This window comes from Pleurodeles waltl, chromosome 9, assembly GCF_031143425.1.
Source record: "Pleurodeles waltl isolate 20211129_DDA chromosome 9, aPleWal1.hap1.20221129, whole genome shotgun sequence".
Classification (NCBI taxonomy): Eukaryota; Metazoa; Chordata; class Amphibia; order Caudata; family Salamandridae; genus Pleurodeles; species Pleurodeles waltl.
The window spans coordinates 902,944,014-902,962,797 of record NC_090448.1 but is presented as its reverse complement, the minus strand read 5'-3'; positions in this window follow the sequence as shown (position 1 = coordinate 902,962,797).

The following is an 18,784-nucleotide window of genomic DNA, read 5'->3' as shown; positions in this document are numbered from 1 at the left end:
TATATGGGGATATTGTGCAGATCACCATGTCCTAGCACACCTGGAAAGGTAACAGATACATTAGGTTTTGCATGGATAACCTCAACATGAAGCCCATTTGGCACATCTTTGATGCAGAGTAATGTAATGCAACACTTTGCACTACTTTGCATTTGCAGTGGTATATCAAAACTTGCGGGGCCACCCTCCGAAATACATGAATTCCCTCAGTACCCCTCTCCAATTGTGGCCCTCACCTCTCCATAGCCCCTCTCTGACATATATTTCTATTTCCTTTGTGAAGCACTATTCATAGTTCACTCACAGTTTTGTGATTTACGTGATACACTTTATTTGCAGCAGGCACATTGACCCCTTGCGCTACTTTATGATCAATATAAACTGCCATTACAGTACATTCAGAGCTCTCACGAGCAGTAACATTTATTACTGAAGTTAATTTGACATTTTTATTGTTGGCTGGAAATTGATGGATGCACAAGCAAAGTCAGTGCCTCTAAACCCATTATTTATTTTTCAACACAACGCCCACACCAAAGTTAGTGAACTAGTCGCGCAAGCCCTGCCCCCACGCTCTGACCCAGTAGGAGCTATTAGGCGGGGGCCAAGCACAGTCCCTGGGGAGCAGCCTGGAGCTTGCCCCCCAAAGGGGTTGCAGGGGCTATTGTTACACCACTTTGCCTTTGTTCATATATATGAGGCCATGCCAAGACACACAGGGTGACTTTGCATATGTGTGATTGGAATAATGTGTCTCAGCAGAGCATAATGGAAATAGACGCTCCAGCAGTACTGGCTTCTTGTACATGAGGGTCAGAGTAATTTTCAAGGTCTGTACAAGTGTGAGTTATAGGGTTATATTGCACGTGCATCATGTGTCAGTTTGCAAGTATGAGGCACACATCTGCTACATATGCACTGCCTCACTCATCCTACCCAAATATGTCTAAATCGAGCAACATGATTTAATGACACGATTTTAGTAATGTGCTTGTGGTGTACTTAGCAACCAGTAGGCCATTCCCATATGTCCCATTCTGGAAGCGCTAATTGATGATGGAGTGCCTGAAGATGAAGGCATCATGAGCACTCCCTGGGTACTTTGCTAGCACATTGATGAACATCTCCAGATGGTCCACGATCCCCTGCACATTGACTGAATATGTGTGCTACCGCTTGCTCTACAGGTGGGCTGTAGCTGCAGGAGGCAGCAGTTGCATATGTGTGCAGTCCATTGCCCCATCACATGTTGAAAACCAGCAATGGCATAGAAGCCCTGCTTGTTTTCCAGTTGTTTCTGCTGTGTGTGGGGCAATATGAAGTACTGTGGAATAAGGTAGATGATGGTGTCAAGGTTGGAGGGGAGGGATGCAGAAAATGATATGCCTGTCAAGCCACAGAGATCTGGCTCCCAAAGGAAAGTATTCTTTCAGATCTTGCACCCACATTGCAAAGAGTTGTGCAAAAATGTTGCAAGTATGTAATTTAGCCAACTGTTGCCAGTGAGGAAGGTCATATTAGCTCTAGTACATCAGTGCAAATGCCACTTATGCCTGATTATTCTGTTCAAATATCAATGCAAATTTGCACAGCATCGCAGGAAATTATTTAATTCCAACTCAGATCATAACCATGAGCCACTGCACAGTCGCAAGGTTAAAGTAGGTGAATTGATGCAGCAAGGCTGATGAGACCCCAAATATAAGAAAATTGCCCTCCTACCATTCAGCTGTGAAAGACAGCCACAACTGATGTACAGTGGACCCCTTGCATTCTTGAGCCTGGTACCTACACAACTGCTGATATAAATATAACTACTTCCTTACTTAAAAATGTAAACATGAGTGGCTAATTAGCTGTTAGCAGGTATTTCATGTAAGCAATACTTTTCTCTAATACATGAAGGCCCGTATTTATACTCCGTTTGCGCCGAATTTGCGTAGTTTTTTTCGACGCAAATTCGGCGCAAAACTAACGCCATATTTATACTTTGGCGTTAGACGCGTCTAGCGCCAAAGTATTGGCAAATAGCGTCATTTTTTTGCGTGAACGCCTTCCTTGCGTTAATGAGATGCAAGGAAGGCGTTCCCGTCTAAAAACAGACGCACATAGCGGTGCGTGGTATTTATGCTCCAGGGCAAAAATCACTCCCGCGCGGCAGGCGGCGCAAAAAAATGGCGCAAAGCATGAATAGCGTGACATTTTAACGCCTGGGTCAGGGCAGGCGTTAAAATGGGGCAAACACACCTGTACTTAATCAGAACACACAGAACAAACAACAGAGCAGCAGAGCAGCAACAGGGAGACATGGAGGTGCTTTTTCTTCAACGTGCACGTAGACGCAGAGCCCTGCAGCAACAACAGCAGCCACAACAACAACAGCAGGGACCCCAAAGACAGCGCAGAAGGCAGGAGAGGATATTCCGCCCAAGAACAACCCTGCATGGCCTCAGGGAACGAGACATCATCCAGAGGTACCGGTTGAACTGGCAGGCCATTCAGCAGCTGCTGACAAATATTGAACAGCAATTGGCCCCCACTTTAGTGACTCCACGCACTATCCCAACAGAAACAAAGCTGCTTGCCGTACTTCACATGCTGGCAAGTGGCTCCTTTCAGACAACTGGTGCCCTTGTTGGTGGAATCTCACAACCATCTTTCTCCGCATTCCTGCCTAAAGTACTGGATGCCATCATTGGACTGACACCCCGCCACATCTGCTTCCCTAACACACTGCAGAAGCAGCAGGAAACAAAACAGGGGTTCTACGCCATCAGTGGCTTTCCGCACGTCCTTGGTGCAATCGACTGCACACACGTACGCCTTGTGCCACCTGCTGCGAGTGAACACCTCTACCGCAACAGGAAGCACACACATTCCATCAACGTGCAGGCCATAGTCGATCACCAAGGACTGATCAGCAACATCGTGGCTAAATATCCTGGGAGTGTACATGATGCATTCATCTTCCGTCACTGCACCATCAACCAACACTTCCAGGATGGACGGTATGGCAATGGACTACTTGTTGGTAAGGACAAAAATCTACTTATATACTCACTGCACAGAAACCCTCTAGGATAAACAACACATACACCACAATAGCAACACCTAGACAGGAACACACGGAGGTACTCACATCACTAGCCATGTGTCACAAGTCACCATTGAACCTCTCACACATTTGAATTTACTCCACAGCTTAGTGTGAAGACATTCATGACTGTGGTTGCCTAAATGTCACCTTGCAAATTGGAAGTCTCACAATAACCTGTACACTAATACAATGCATGACTTTTAAGGGATGGGATGGCCTGGCTATGTTCATATGGACGTTTCTAATACCCTTTCATGTTTCAACTCTGCATGGAACTATCATCACACCCCCAGTGAGGACACACGGACACCTGTGTCACAAGTCCCAATGCAAGGGAGGGCACACTGTACTTGAGAAACCAATACATCCTGCTGACAAACAGTTAGACAACAAACACTTGCTCAGCCAAGGAAAATAAACAATGCCAAAGTTTCCACCAACAACCATAGGTTGTCACATTAGTACACAAAATAGTCACAGACAACACAACACAACTACTGCCATCAAAGATACGTACAACAGTGCCTCCTACATCTAATTGATACCATTCTGTGTTTCTCTTTCAGCTGATCAGGGGTATGGCATCCAGCCTTGGATAATGACACCATATGGGAACCCAAATACTGCTGCTGAGCGGGCATACAATGACGCCCACAAGAGGACAGGCAGCATTGTGGAGAGGACCTTTGGGATCCTAAAGTCAAGGTTCCGCTGCCTTGACATCACTGGCGGAAGCCTACTATACTCCCCAGAGATGGTATGCAAAATTATACTCACTTGTGCCATATTACACAATATTTGTGTACAAAGGAACATTCCCCTCCTTGAACCGGACCCAGACATGCCTGAGGATGATGATGAGGAGGATGCTGGCCTGCAACAGGAGGGGGAACAACCTAACACCGCAGCAGGAGTGCATAGGCGCCAACAGCTTGTGAACAATTTTTTTACTTAAGTCATTATAATCACTTGTATTCCACACTTGTAAATAAACACAGATCACAAACACCACATCATGCTTTGGCCTATTCATTTCTGACCACCTTTAGTTTGAAATAGCTGAAGATGAATGTCGTCTCATTGATCAAGAATGCCATTAAAAATCATCACACCAAAAATAAACATCACAACTGTATGCACAGAGGGTAGGATGTGACATGTTACATTACCATACACAGAGCCCAACAAGAGTACAAATGTGACAATTAGACATGCCGGATCCAAACAACTGAAACAGTCTCTCATCCAGCCCAAAATTGGAGATCATTTGAAAGTCACATCACACGGGTTCAGAGACAGGGTGGGACCATCCATGTGTACGTGAACATGTCATCAATGGCTTCTCTCAAGTGTATGATGTGAGCAATACACAATTGCAACAACATCAGCTGCCACTAACTCAGGAGGAGACCTTGAAGTTACAGTGACAACATACACACAGACAGGTCATACTGGATCCACATTCCCACACACATGTACACATATGTCATACAACCAACCTAATATTTGAAAGTAGACCATCACAGTTGTGTCCCAGTTTGAACCTAGCAGGAAGATTGTAACATGACACTAAACCAGTTTATGCAGAAAGGGACACAGACAAGCAAAACAATCTTCGCATTATCACATCGTGAACGCTGAGAGTCTTGCAAACTTAGGGGGTCATTCGGACCCTGGTGGTAATTACCGCCCTGGCGGAGGTCGGCGGTAGCACCGCCAACAGGCTGGCGGTGCACCGATGGGCATTCTGACCGCGGCGGTTCAGCCGCGGCCAGAAACGGACTTCCCGCTGCCCTTGAGAATCCACCATGGCGGCGGAGCGCGCTCCGCCGCCATGGGGATTCTGACACCCCCTACCGCCATCCTGTTCCTGGCGGGTCTTCCGCCAGGAACAGGATGGCGGTAGGGGGTGCCGCGGGGCCCCTGGGGGCCCCTGCAGTGCCCATGCCAATGGCATGGGCACTGCAGGGGCCCCCGTAAGAGGGACCCACAAAGAATTTCAGTGTCTGCTTTGCAGACACAGAAATTCGCCACGGGTGCAACTGCACCCGTCGCACCTTCCCACTCCGCTGGCTCCATTCTGAGCCGGCGTCCTCGTGGGAAGGGTGTTTCCCGCTGGGCTGGCGGGCGGACTTTTGGCGGTTGCCCGCCAGCCCAGTGGGAAAGCCAGAATGACCGCTGCGGTCTTTCGGCGGGAACCGCTTGGCGGGCGGCGACTGCCGCCCGCCGCGGTCAGAATGACCCCCTTAGTCATATGAAAATGGTATGCAACTTAGCTCCAAATCATCAATACTGCAAACGTCAAATGGGCTAATGAGATGAATGAATGGTCAACAGTCATTCATACCATATGGCCTTACATTCGCCCGCTGCTGCAGGTTTGCCAGGATATGATAAAAATAATCCATGGATACAGTAGCTATTCTGGATGGTCAAATCCTAGGGTGCTGGGGGACTAACTCCACCTCTACCACCCCCAAAACATACAGGAATCATGTACTTGTGAACTAAACACATGCATAAGGCACATATGTGGCCTCAATGTCACAAGTCCTACACAAATATGAAACACAAAATCATAATGGGACATGGTCAGCCCCCTTAAAACTGAAAGTGACTCTCCCACTCCCTGTTAGGATTACAGATAAAAGCATCCCCATCATAAAGGTGGGGACATTTTGGAGACGGAATACATAATGGTATCAAAAATCACATTTCAAAATAGCCATCAGCAATTACACCAAATATGTTGTCAAATATGGTCAATACATTAGTTAACGTATCCCAAACATCACAGTGTGAAGGCCGTCTATACATAAAAGTACGGACATTTGTCAGATACAAACACAAATGTGTCTCACATCGCACCGTTTTACCATGACAAATCACCTTTCCAAAGCTAAACACATGAAGACATTTGGATCAATTTGCTCCATATTCTACGCATACAGCATGGCCGTCATAATTTGTTCATGTACATGAGTGCACACAATGCAGAGTCAGATACAAATGTATCCAAAAGTGTCTTGATATTTCACCTTCAAATTATGATTTACATCCACAATATTTTTGACTCTGCATCATGTGCACTACTGTACGTGTAATAAAAACCACGCACATGATGTATGCGTGGTCAAAATGACGCTATATGCACAATATATTGCTCATTTCATGTACAGTATTAATTATTAATATTAATAGCATTTTTTTTTACTCCGCATCATGTGCACTACTGTACGTGTAATAAAAACCACGCACATGATGTATGCGTGGTCAAAATGACGCTATATGCACAATATTTTGCTCATTTCATGTACAGTATTAATTATTAATATTAATAGCATATTTTTTTGACTCCGCATCATGTGCACCACTGTACGTGTAATAAAAACCACGCACATGATGTATGCGTGGTCAAAATGACGCTATATGCACAATATATTGCTCATTTCATGTACAGTATTAATTATTAATATTAATAGCATATTTTTTTGACTCCGCATCATGTGCACCACTGTACGTGTAATAAAAACCACGCACATGATGTATGCGTGGTCAAAATGACGCTATATGCACAATATATTGCTCATTTCATGTACAGTATTAATTATTAATATTAATAGCATATTTTTTGACTCTGCATCATGTGCACTACTGTACGTGTAATAAAAACCACGCACATGATGTATGCGTGGTCAAAATGACGCTATATGCACAATATATTGCTCATTTCATGTACAGTATTAATTATTAATATTAATAGCATATTTTTTTGACTCCGCATCATGTGCACCACTGTACGTGTAATAAAAACCACGCACATGATGTATGCGTGGTCAAAATGACGCTATATGCACAATATATTGCTCATTTCATGTACAGTATTAATTATTAATATTAATAGCATATTTTTTTGACTCCGCATCATGTGCACCACTGTACGTGTAATAAAAACCACGCACATGATGTATGCGTGGTCAAAATGACGCTATATGCACAATATATTGCTCATTTCATGTACAGTATTAATTATTAATATTAATAGCATATTTTTTTGACTCCGCATCATGTGCACCACTGTACGTGTAATAAAAACCACGCACATGATGTATGCGTGGTCAAAATGACGCTATATGCACAATATATTGCTCATTTCATGTACAGTATTAATTATTAATATTAATAGCATATTTTTTGACTCTGCATCATGTGCACTACTGTACGTGTAATAAAAACCACGCACATGATGTATGCGTGGTCAAAATGACGCTATATGCACAATATATTGCTCATTTCATGTACAGTATTAATTATTAATATTAATAGCATATTTTTTTGACTCCGCATCATGTGCACCACTGTACGTGTAATAAAAACCACGCACATGATGTATGCGTGGTCAAAATGACGCTATATGCACAATATATTGCTCATTTCATGTACAGTATTAATTATTAATATTAATAGCATATTTTTTGACTCTGCATCATGTGCACCACTGTACGTGTAATAAAAACCACGCACATGATGTATGCGTGGTCAAAATGACGCTACATGGTCAATATGTTGGTCATCTCATGTACATTATCAATTATTAATATTCATATCATATTTTTTGACTCTGCATCATGTGCACCACTGTACGTGTAGAAAAAACGACGCCCATGATGTATGCGTGGTGTAATTGACGCTACATGCACAATATGTTGGTCATCTCATGTACAATTGGAAATATTAATATTCATAGCATATTTTTACACTCCGCATCATGTACACTGTAATGCGTCAAAAAAATATGACGCACATCTGTGTATGCGTGAAAATATGACGCATTACGCGAAAATAAAAACGGCGGCCATTTTATGCAGGAAGTGATGTAATAGGATATCCTGTTTACCAAATCTGTACTGGGAGTTGACTTTCACTTTCACTTTGCAGTCTCAGAGTTATCTAGACTGTGTGGTTGTGTGAAAGGTGTTGTCCTGTGTTTTACTGCTTTAGTGTCCTGTCTGCCTTGTATTTTGTCTTTGTGTCAATCTTTTATTGTTGTCAAACATTGTCTCAGTCTGTTTAGTGTTGTTTGGTCTATACCTGTGATAGTTTGTATTGTCTGTGGGAGTCTGTTGTGGGTAGCATAGTTTGGGGTGTTAGTTGGGCTATTTTTCTCCTTCTTCTTTTTCTTTCACACCTCTACCTTTCCCCATTTCCCACTTTTTCTTTCATTTTTCTTTGGTACTATTTTCACACCTCGCATCATGTCAGGTAGGCCTCGCCTGTCCAGGATGGGTGAGGACGAATTGGGGGGCTTCATATGGCTCGTAAGCCATTTCCTCCCACTGATGCTGGAGGCTGGGGGCCGTGTGATACAGGGGTATCACACGGAGGCGAGGAAAATACGTTGGGAGAAGGTGCGCCATCACCTGGTCCGGGTCTACGGGAGTATGAGGAATGTCCATCAACTCAAGCACCGCTGGGCAGATCTGATCAGCAGGGAACAGGACCTGCTGGACCACCTGGGACTCCAGATTGGTGGCTATGTTGGTGAGTAATAATCAATTACATGGGAATAATAGGAATGTGTGCGTGAACATGTGATGATTGGTAGCCAATCTGCAAAATAAGTAGCTGACTGCGTGTTATACTAGGGAAACCTAGGCCCATGGGCATACACATAAATCCCCATTTTTGCTACACATGTACACCCAATAACAGCAGTAAAATGCAACATCTATTAGTATTTTGCTAAGTAGCCCCCTCTCTGCGTCACAAAATGATGCAAATGCTGCGCTACAAAGGTATACATATGTGTCCAAATGTGTATTTGTTGCCGGGTGTGTATGAAGACCTATGCTACCAGGCCGATGCCTTATCTTTGCAACACATACCAGATGGCTGTAGCTGCATGGAATGTAGTGTTGCATTTGTGTCTGAAAAGCAACACGTGAACTGCTCAATTTGTACTCTACTGGTCATAATGGCCAGTGAGTACGTCATGTAGAAACAACATACCTACATATGTAGACGCCATAGCTAGACCGAAAATTGCAAACACATGATGATGCAACACCTGTGTGTTGCTTTCACGTCACATGAAGTTAGTCATGTTGTCCACACATATGTCACATGTGTGTCTGGTTGCTGTGTGTTGAACCTGTCCCCATAGCCTGTTTGATTGTGAGTGGTCATGCAGTCCTCATGGAACCAGTTGTGAAATGTTTCTCTCTGGGATGCACATGCTGAGATGTATGGATCACATGATTGTTCGGGCCTACTAATGGAGGAGTAACTTGGACGACACATGACTGTCCTGGCCACTGCATGAGTGTAGTAGGGTGTGTCACTGGAGCAGGAGACTCATCCAATGATAATCTAGGATACAAAGTCAGCCAGGCAGGATGAGCATGTGTGAAAGTGTATCATTACCATGTAATATTCACACACTGTCATTGTAACAGAAATTATTTGTCTGTTCACCCAGTCTGAGTATAATCTTCCTTTCATGCTTTACAGGTGGACCAGCCCCGTACACCGTTGGTGAGGTAGCCCATTTTGACGACCCCGATACCTACAGTGAGTGTTGCCTAAGTGCTATTTACATTGTTTGGAAATGAAGCATGATGGATTACTGTGTGTTCAGGACAATTCATGATATGATGTGCTGGCCGTTCATTGGCTTTGTTGTTTTGGTGTGATATCAAATAGGAATAATGTTTCGGTAAAGCAATCCCTAGTCATCTCTCAGATTGAGGGGCAGTAGGTCATTCAATTAGTGCGACTATTGGGAATAGCATGACTCATTTTGAACACACTGGTCAATGTTAGACTTGGTCAGGAACTTGCCATTAACTGAGTCAGCATATCAGACTGACAGTCTCCCAGATAGCTTAGGCACATGGCTTCGATGACAAGTGCTTCTTCCTAGTTGAGGATGGACTGTGTACACTGTAGGTCGGATCTTCCGGGGGCATGTACTTCCACAAGGTGACCTCGAAGTGTGTGTGACTTGAGTGCAATGGCCTAGGTGTTCTGTTGAATCATGTGAATGGGTGTTCTACCTCCTCTGTGTGTGTTGTAAAACATGCCTCACTAATAGTATGTTATGTTTGGCTAAGTCATATCATTTTGACATGTGTGGACCTGGGATGTGACAAGGTTGGGCTGACTCCAACGTGTTGCTAGCCCTTCATAGGTGTTGTGTGTGAAGGCACATGCTTGTTGCACTTTCTGTACACTCCTGGTTGTGCATTGATCATGGGATTGTTGTTTGTTCTTCCCACACCACCCACAAAGACTGGGATGTTACTGTGAAACAGGGTACCTAGGACTGTAGCAACCAGTATGTTACACGTACTTAACACCTTTTGTGACTTGAGTTTGTACCTAGGTCCAGATGTAGCAAAATGTCTCCACATTGCAAATAGCATAATTTGATGTTAGTGAGTTGCAAACGTCTGTTTCCTAATCCGAAATGTTATTGGTGGTCATGTACATATTCGCAAAATGCTTTTCTAAAGTAAAAAAATAAAGGAGTTTACCAGCCCTACTTGCAAATCACAGTGTTAGGCAATCCCATTTGCTAACGAGTACGTGGTTGCAAAGTGAGTAGCTGTTATCATCCACTTGAAGTGGCTGCTAACCAACTTGCTGACTGGAAGGGGTCCTCATTGTGAACCTTCACCTTTGTGAGTGGACCAAAATACTCCTGCACAAAACAGCCAGTGGTCTAGGGGAGCAATAATTATTGTGTAAATTACGAACAATCAATTGTTGTGAATTTAAACAAATCGCAGCTCATTTTCCTTTCAGATAAAGGGCCTACACTTGGTGAAAAATAACTTGCTTCATTTAAAAGCAGTCACGTCTATGGAGTTCTGCTGTTCCCAGCAGGCCTCCATCCCCGTGAGTGCCCATAGTTGCTAAGGTGGTGCAAGTTGGAACCCACATCATTGATGTTCATGAGGTGGGATTTAGGGACCCCATAGTGACTCGCAGACGGTGTCAGAGACACCGTTCAGCTTTGCAATTTGCTAGTTGATTTCCCATCAATTCCTACATCTGGCCCATAGTGTCGACATATGATTCATGGCCAGGGGTTCAATCTTAGCACACAACTATTTCGAAATGCCATTGAGTGAGGAGTGTGATTCTTATCACATAGAATGACATATGTAGTGAAGTCAGTATGCGGACGAGCTGGTGCCATAATGTATAATGGCTTAGGTATGAATTGTAGGAGTAGTTTAGGGTGATGTCATCCATCATGTAGAGACATGGATCTGCTATATGTGATATGCCCTTCAGTATGCATGATTCACATGTACTTCCTCTGAGCCTTCCCGTGACATATGTTGTAACAATTGCTTCAACCAATACATTGCTAGTAATGGTCAAATTACCCATTGTGGTATTCAACCCACTGTAAATTCTATGCTCAATATTTGCCTTTTCCCTTCACAGCTGCAAACCTGAGTGCCGCAGCTCGAAACCAGTTTGAGCGCCGTGCAATGAGGTACAGGCACATCCTGCAGGTGCAGTGTGGGTATCGGAGGATGGCCCGCAGATACAATTCGGAACGGGCCTCCGGGGCGTGGTATGCCACACCACAGGCTCCACCAACGGTGCCACCTACAACCACCAGGTCTGCCCAAGGGGACCCAGCGATGGACCAGCCATCTTCCTCAAGACCTGGACCCAGCCGTGTGTTGGGAGCAGGGCTGTCCCGTGGCCACTCCACTCCAGCAACAATCTCCACCTCCACCGGCACGCAGACCAGCAGTGACCCTCCAATTGACCCTGCAGCCTTCCAGGCATTGTCTAGGAAACTGGACAGGTTAATTCAAAAGGTTGACAACCTGACGGAGGACATGGCGGAGGTCAAAAAGAAGGTGCGCTCCATCCGGCGCACACTTCAGAGGGCAAATCCTTAGTTATTTTGCCCTCCTGAACTTTTACCCCTCCCCTCTCCCCTCTTTCCTCTTTTCATACTGTTAGTTGGGTTTGGGGGGTTAGTTGTAGGATAAGTATAGGTAATTAGCTTAGTTAGTGTTAGGTAAGAGGGTGGGGGGTCCTTATACTTTCTATCTAATATTTTTGTGTGGGTGGGTGGGTGGGGGGCAATGTTGGGATTCCTGTTTGATTAAAAAAAAAAAAAAATACAAAAAAATATATGTTTGTTTAGGATAGTATAGTATGTGTGTAGGTTAGTAAGTGTTGTCCTGCATGTGTCTTGTCTCATAATGGTGGGTGGGGGGTTGATGTTTAGATCATTTCGTTACATGTGTAGAGTAAGTTTAGCTTAGGTTAGTTAGGGACAGTTGTGGGTTAGTAGTAGTCAGGTTAGATTAGTGTAGGTTTATCTTTCCCTTAGTTGCCTCTTTTCTTACTTATTGGAAATAAAAAATTGGTTAACCCTTTACCAGATGCGTTAGGTGCTACCTTTTCATGGCCTTGACATCAGTGTAGCAGAAAGTTTTAGTATGACATTTGTGTCCTATGCTCGCTATCCCCAGGCTATTGAGGTTTAACATGCCAGCTACCCGTGTGCTAACTTGGGAAGTATCCACCGTGTGGGAGAGCCACCATTGGTAGTGTGCATAGATCATCAAGATTTGGGGTTGGTATGTATCCTACTTCACAAAGAGTGGTTCCAGAGTTGATTTTGTAGGTAAATAGATAGGTCGGACAGCATTGTGAAGTTCAGGGAGAGCTTTGTAGATGAGTATTTGTTCACACTCTTGTCTTGTTGCTGTCATTGCTGACCTACATCATGTGTGTACTGCTTGAGCATGACTTTCCTTCATGGTAGTATACGCTGTAAGGGTGATTGATGCAGTGTAATTTGGTTAACATTCCTTTCATTTTACAGCATAATGTATTGTGTTAGTATCGCAAGGTGCCTACATTTCTCATCCACCATTAGTTGTCTAGAATAGCTATGGATGGGGCCTCATTCTGTCCAACACAGCATGATTGTGTGTGCTTAGTCCCTACATCAGTTATTTTCCTCAGTCTAGTAAAGCTATGATGCAATCCTGGCCACTGCACAGATGTTTCAGTAGACATGAAATCAGGACAGTAGTCTAGAGAATCAACATGGTTGCCACACAGCCACTTTGGAGTTATGTACTGCACAGTTGAAGTGTGAAATGACACAGAGACACAATTGGTGTGCAAGTGATATTTATTTTTAGGTGGAGTAGTGCAAAAAGTCCATTAACAATGTTAGGTGAGTCCGTTCTGGTGCATTCTTAAATGGTGATCCTATTTACAGGGTGTGGATGATGCTCCTGACATGCTGGGTTGATGTCACAGACGGTGCAGAGGAACAGGAATTGCCAAATGGTAGGAGAGAAACATTTACAGCCAATGTGGACAAGTTAAACAGTAGATTGCCGAACAGTCATTGAGGGTAGTTGGAGTGAGGCTGGCATGTGTCAAAACGTAGGACCTTGGTCAGAGTGGGGCATGGTGCAGGGACTAGGGCTTCCGGGTACTCTTGCGTGTGAATGTTATCTGTTCCATGTCTTCTTCTTCTGATGTGTGTGTTGCCTGGTGTGTCCTTGTTGTTGTTGGTTTTGAAGGGGCAACACACACCTCAGTGTCAGAAGACATGGAGGCAGACATCCCGGGGGCTGATCCCTGTCCAGTTATGAAGGGCAGTACTGCAGCAAGGAGAGCGTGCTGGTTTTTCAGAATGGCAGCCACATCCCGATGGTAGGCAGCCAGGTCTGCCCTGAGGGGTTCGATGTTGCATTCGTGCACACGCTGACTGGCTTGCTGTTGGAGTTGTTTGGTCAACTGTATGACAGCTGTGCAGATTGCCTTCTGTGTTACTAAAAGTTCCTCCAACAGCGATGTTCTGGCTTGCATTGCAGCTGCCTGATCAGCAGTTGACAGCATGCACGAACGCACCCCCTCAAGGCTGGCTGCCATAGTTTGCATCCCCACCCGCACCTCCTTGGCCAGCTCCCGCTGGACCCCAACGACTGTTCTTTCGAAGCTGGTGCCAGTGTCGTCAGAGTCCTCAGCTGTGTTGGAGCTGGCAGGTCTTACAATTCGGGTGGCGGGTGGTTCTACTGTGGTGGCTGCTTCATCTTGGCTCCTCCTTGTTACTGAAGGGGGGGTTTGGAGGCTTTCGAGGACCATGTCAATGGTCTCTTGTGTGAGGTTGATGTTCTCGTCATCCATGTCATCAGGGAACTCATGGACAGGCATATCGGCAGGAGATCCGTGTTCCTCTGCAAAGAAACAGGGTACAATTAGTGTGTCTGTGTTGAGATCATTTAGCACTAAGATACAAGCCTTTGGATGCCTTTACTTTGTACTCTGATTTTGTCTTGGTATCTGCTGTCTGTCATAGGGCATTGTTGTAGGCCTATGGCCCACCTGTGTGTCACATATATGATATAGAGCTATCAGACATGCCTGCCAGGACATCTCTAGGTGTTGATTTGTAATTATTTTGGAATATGCATTTTTTTGTCCTACTCCTCTCTCGGTGTTTCACTATTGTTATGGAGGGACATTTGTTTGGGTGGGCTCTCATTATCCTACATGTGATTCTTGGCTTTCTAGGCAGCAGGATAGCTAATGGTGTGGGGGACTAAGTTTGACCCACTTGTAAATAACTCTGTCACCCAGATATTGTATTTAGCTCAGACAGACTAGCAGTGCCTCTGGTCTCCCACAACAGAGGAATGTTTAGAAGTCCAAGCCCATGACATCTTTGGGACTTCTCAGGGAAGTGGTGGTCACTCAGGTCCTACACATTTCTATCTTTTCCGGTATGTTCCCATACACAAATGACACAGACAGTACTTGTTGGATATGAAGTTTCAGTGTTCAACTGACTTGTAGGAATTTCGGTGTGAGCCCCAATAACCAAAACAATACACACAGTTAGAACTGAAATAGTCCGCAGGAAAGTAATACATTGGTACACAGCTATCATGGTGCCTAACAGTTTCTACTCTCCCTCTGCTTGTTCTATATATAGCACTGCATGTTAAGTTTGGAGCTTGTCTGTCTGAATCACAGGGGAGACATCATCCCTCATATCAGAGGAATGGGCTGGGATCTGGTTGTGCATCAGCAGCAAGGCAGGCAGCATCTAGATGTGATTTTCTGTTTGTAAACTCCCCCATGCATGTCTTGGGACGAGGAAGTGAATTTAAAAGACATATGTCATGGTGATGACAAAGTTTCCCTACGCAGGAATGGCAAACCTTAACCCCTACCACATCTATCATCAACGAACCAGACGGTATCCTTGACTGGGGCACAGAGTGAATATGTTCTGGCAAACTCCAGTGCAGAAGTAGGCAAAACAGGGTGATTTGACTAATTGCCAACACCTTAGGACTGACTATTTGCTACATTAACTGATAGGAAGGGCAATGAGATTCATTTAGTGCAAAGTGCTCTGAGGCACTTAGATGTGAGCAAATGAGTATAAGTACATTCAGGGTAAGATGCACAAAGGCCTCCAGCCTGAGGCTATTGCGCAAAGTATACGTTTCACTTGCCACGCTACACTTTGACTGACTGTGGGTGTTGTGACTGCCCTGCCAGCACACTTGCCTCACAGGCCCTGCCCCATACACTTTTTATTCACATTGCATGATCTGTACATGTTAGGTGGCATGACCTATGTATGTCAATGTTAGGATGTGGTATGGATGTAAACATTGTTGATGTTTGTATCTGATGGGGTCTCGTGTGTCTTACTGGATTGGCTTGTTTATCGTATGAATGTCCTATTTTTTGGTTAGACTGTGCAGATGTGTTTCATTGACCAGTTGCCTGTGTCCCCTCGTCAATGTTGTTGTCTGAGCAGTATGACATTTGTGATGTAGCATTGTTAGGCAGGCACGTGAGGGACCCTGATGTATGCAGCATGTGTGTGTCGTTAGTGCTGTGTGGCTCCTATTGCTGTTTACTTAGGCTTATGTATGTGTCAGTTATGGACATTCGGCATTTAAGTGTACTGGTAGCTTTGTCTTATTTCTAGGAGTAGTTGCAGATGTCATCCTCACCCCCTAATTTAGGAATGTATGTTCCAGGGTGGGGTTCCTGCCATTTGGTACTATAGCTGCCCAGAGATGAGAGGTGTTATTGTCAACTGTGGTGGCAGTTAAGTTGCAGTTGTTGTATTTGCTACTGCATTACAGGTAGGGACCTAGTTGATGGGGAATAGTTTGTGCAAAACAAGTGCCTGGATGTGGATTCAGGGTAGTGTCCTTCCCACCTGTCACTGGTTTCCCTTGGCTCTCTTGTTGTAATTACAGGATGTCCCCATGGGACTGTAGTGGTGGCAGTATTTTGTCGTGGCCCGGCTATGGTCAGTACTGGGCATTCCCCCCTGCCGTGCCCCTTTCCCCATGCCACTTCATATATGTGCTAAGTTACATGCATTGTGTAGTAGGTATCCCCCCCTGCTTACAGTCCCCATTATTGCATTGTAATTCCCCATGCGACTTACCCTGCATGTGCGTAGTGTCGTGGTAGTCTGCGCTGTCCAGTCCTTGTATCCCTGTGACGATCTCCTCTGGGATGACGGCTGTGACCATCTCCTCCATGTGGTCCAGAGCCTCCTGTTGTGCTGGACTCCCCCCTCCAGTCTGCATTGCTGCCTTCCTGTTCCTGGCCATTTTCTCTTTGGTCCTACGTTTACAGTCATGCCAGCGTTTCTTACACTCGGTGACTGTCCGGCGTTCTTCAGCCACACTGTTTATCTTGTCCACAATTTCTTTCCAGATGGCCTCTCTCCTACTGAGTGGCAATTTTGAGGATATGAAAAGTTGGTGCTGGTGTTCCGTCACCTCTTTCACCAGGATTTCCTGCTCCTCTGCACTGAAGCGACACTTTCTTTTTTTCTTTAACATGTCCTGGTTCCTGTGTGCTTCCTCCTGGCTGGGTCCTGGTCTGCTCTCATCCTCCTGGGGTCTGTTGGGGCATCTGGGATCCATTTTGGGTCTCCTCTCCTGTCAGTGCAGTTTTCGCGCAAAAATGTCACGCAATAGCGTGAAAAAAAACGGCGTATTCACGATAGCGCTGTCGTAAATCGACCCACAGTGATTTGCGTCACTTTTACGTGGGTTTGCCTTACGACAGACCGACGCTGTTTGCGTCCCGAAATAATGACTCCCACCTGTTGGTTGCGCCGCCGTACGTCAAAGTATAAATTTGACGCCCGAATGGCGCATCCAAATGGCGTTAGACGGCGCAAATTTTTTTGACGCAAAACTGCGATGGCGCAGTTTTGCGTCAAAAAGTATAAATATGGGCCGAAATGTACTTTAAGTATATCAACACAGCGTTAAACTGCAATTGCTTAATCGCTCTGTTGGTTGTGTTTATGTCTTTCGCAGTCTGTGAGAGAAGCCAACAGCTACTGCCCTGCAACAGCTCAAAAGTTGAAATCCAGGTCCTGCCACTCGGGAAGCTGCTTCCTAAGTTTTCACGTTCATTTTTAGTAGGCCACAGATTCCTTTCTATGAATCTGGAGTAGGTAACATGAGAGCTTCTAATGCAACAAAATTCCTAAAACCCTGTGACGGACGTTGGTGGTGAAGTGATTGGGTTCAGGTTAATTTTTAATTGCAGCTCGGTAAATTGAATTGAAAATCAATTAGAACGTGCGACATAAAGATGCTTTGTAAAACCTGCAGGGCCGAAGTACCTTTCACTTACGTGCTATTTTACAATTTAGGTTAATTGAATTTCGATTTTAATTTCCCATTTTAATCTAGTTTTCCCAGTGCTATCCAAGCCTATCTATTATACTACAACAGTTACAGACTTTTAATTAATTTCTTTGATAAATGTTATCAGTAATTTCTTGCTCATTGCAAAATCATCTGTTTGGCAGACTGGGGCACAGTCCCCAGTGGCAATAGCAGCCCCCTAAACAGGGAAGGGTACCATCTTCTCACCTGGATACTCTTTTTCAGACATCGCCAATCACAAGGAAAGTTTAGCCCTGGCAAGAGGTTTATTTTGCCAGATAAAAATGGCAGTTAAAGACTCCACTGCAGGCGTCAGTGTCAGGCCTGAGACACGTTTCAGAGTGCTAACTTGGCGGGAGGCCCAGGAAGCTCTGCAGCCCACTTGTAGCACCACTAGAGCCACCCAATTGTAAATTGGCACAAATCAGTCAGACTTAACTTAGAGGTAATGTGTCAAATGTTTATGCAGCCTTCAAACAGTAATAAAGTGAAACCTCAACACAAGAAAAAAATCTCAAACCATTTTAGAAAAATAGAGTTAAGTTCAATAAATAAAATGACACCAAACCGGAGTTATGAGTTTTAAAGTTTAAGGAAAAATAGCACCAAAAATGGGGGTGCAGTGACAACTTCAGGTATCTGGTCACGCCAGAATGGGAAAAAGTCACAAGGTCAGCAGATTGCAATGGAGCTTGGGAAGGATACAGAACTAAGTGTTGTCAGCTGGGAGTTGTACATTTTGTCCTAGGTGCAGGGGCTGCGCAGTGCTGCAGTGCGAGGTTCTGTGTCGCATTGCATTCATTCCAGTGAAGCTGCTGATCAAGAGTTGTGAGGTGCAGGGAAGCGAGGGCTTCCATCAGTCTGCCCCTTGCTGCACCATTTGTGGTGCAGCTGCTGACCAGGTGCTGCGATGCGAGGTCTTGTGTTGGTCTGCACCGTGCTTGTGGTGGAGCCGCCAATC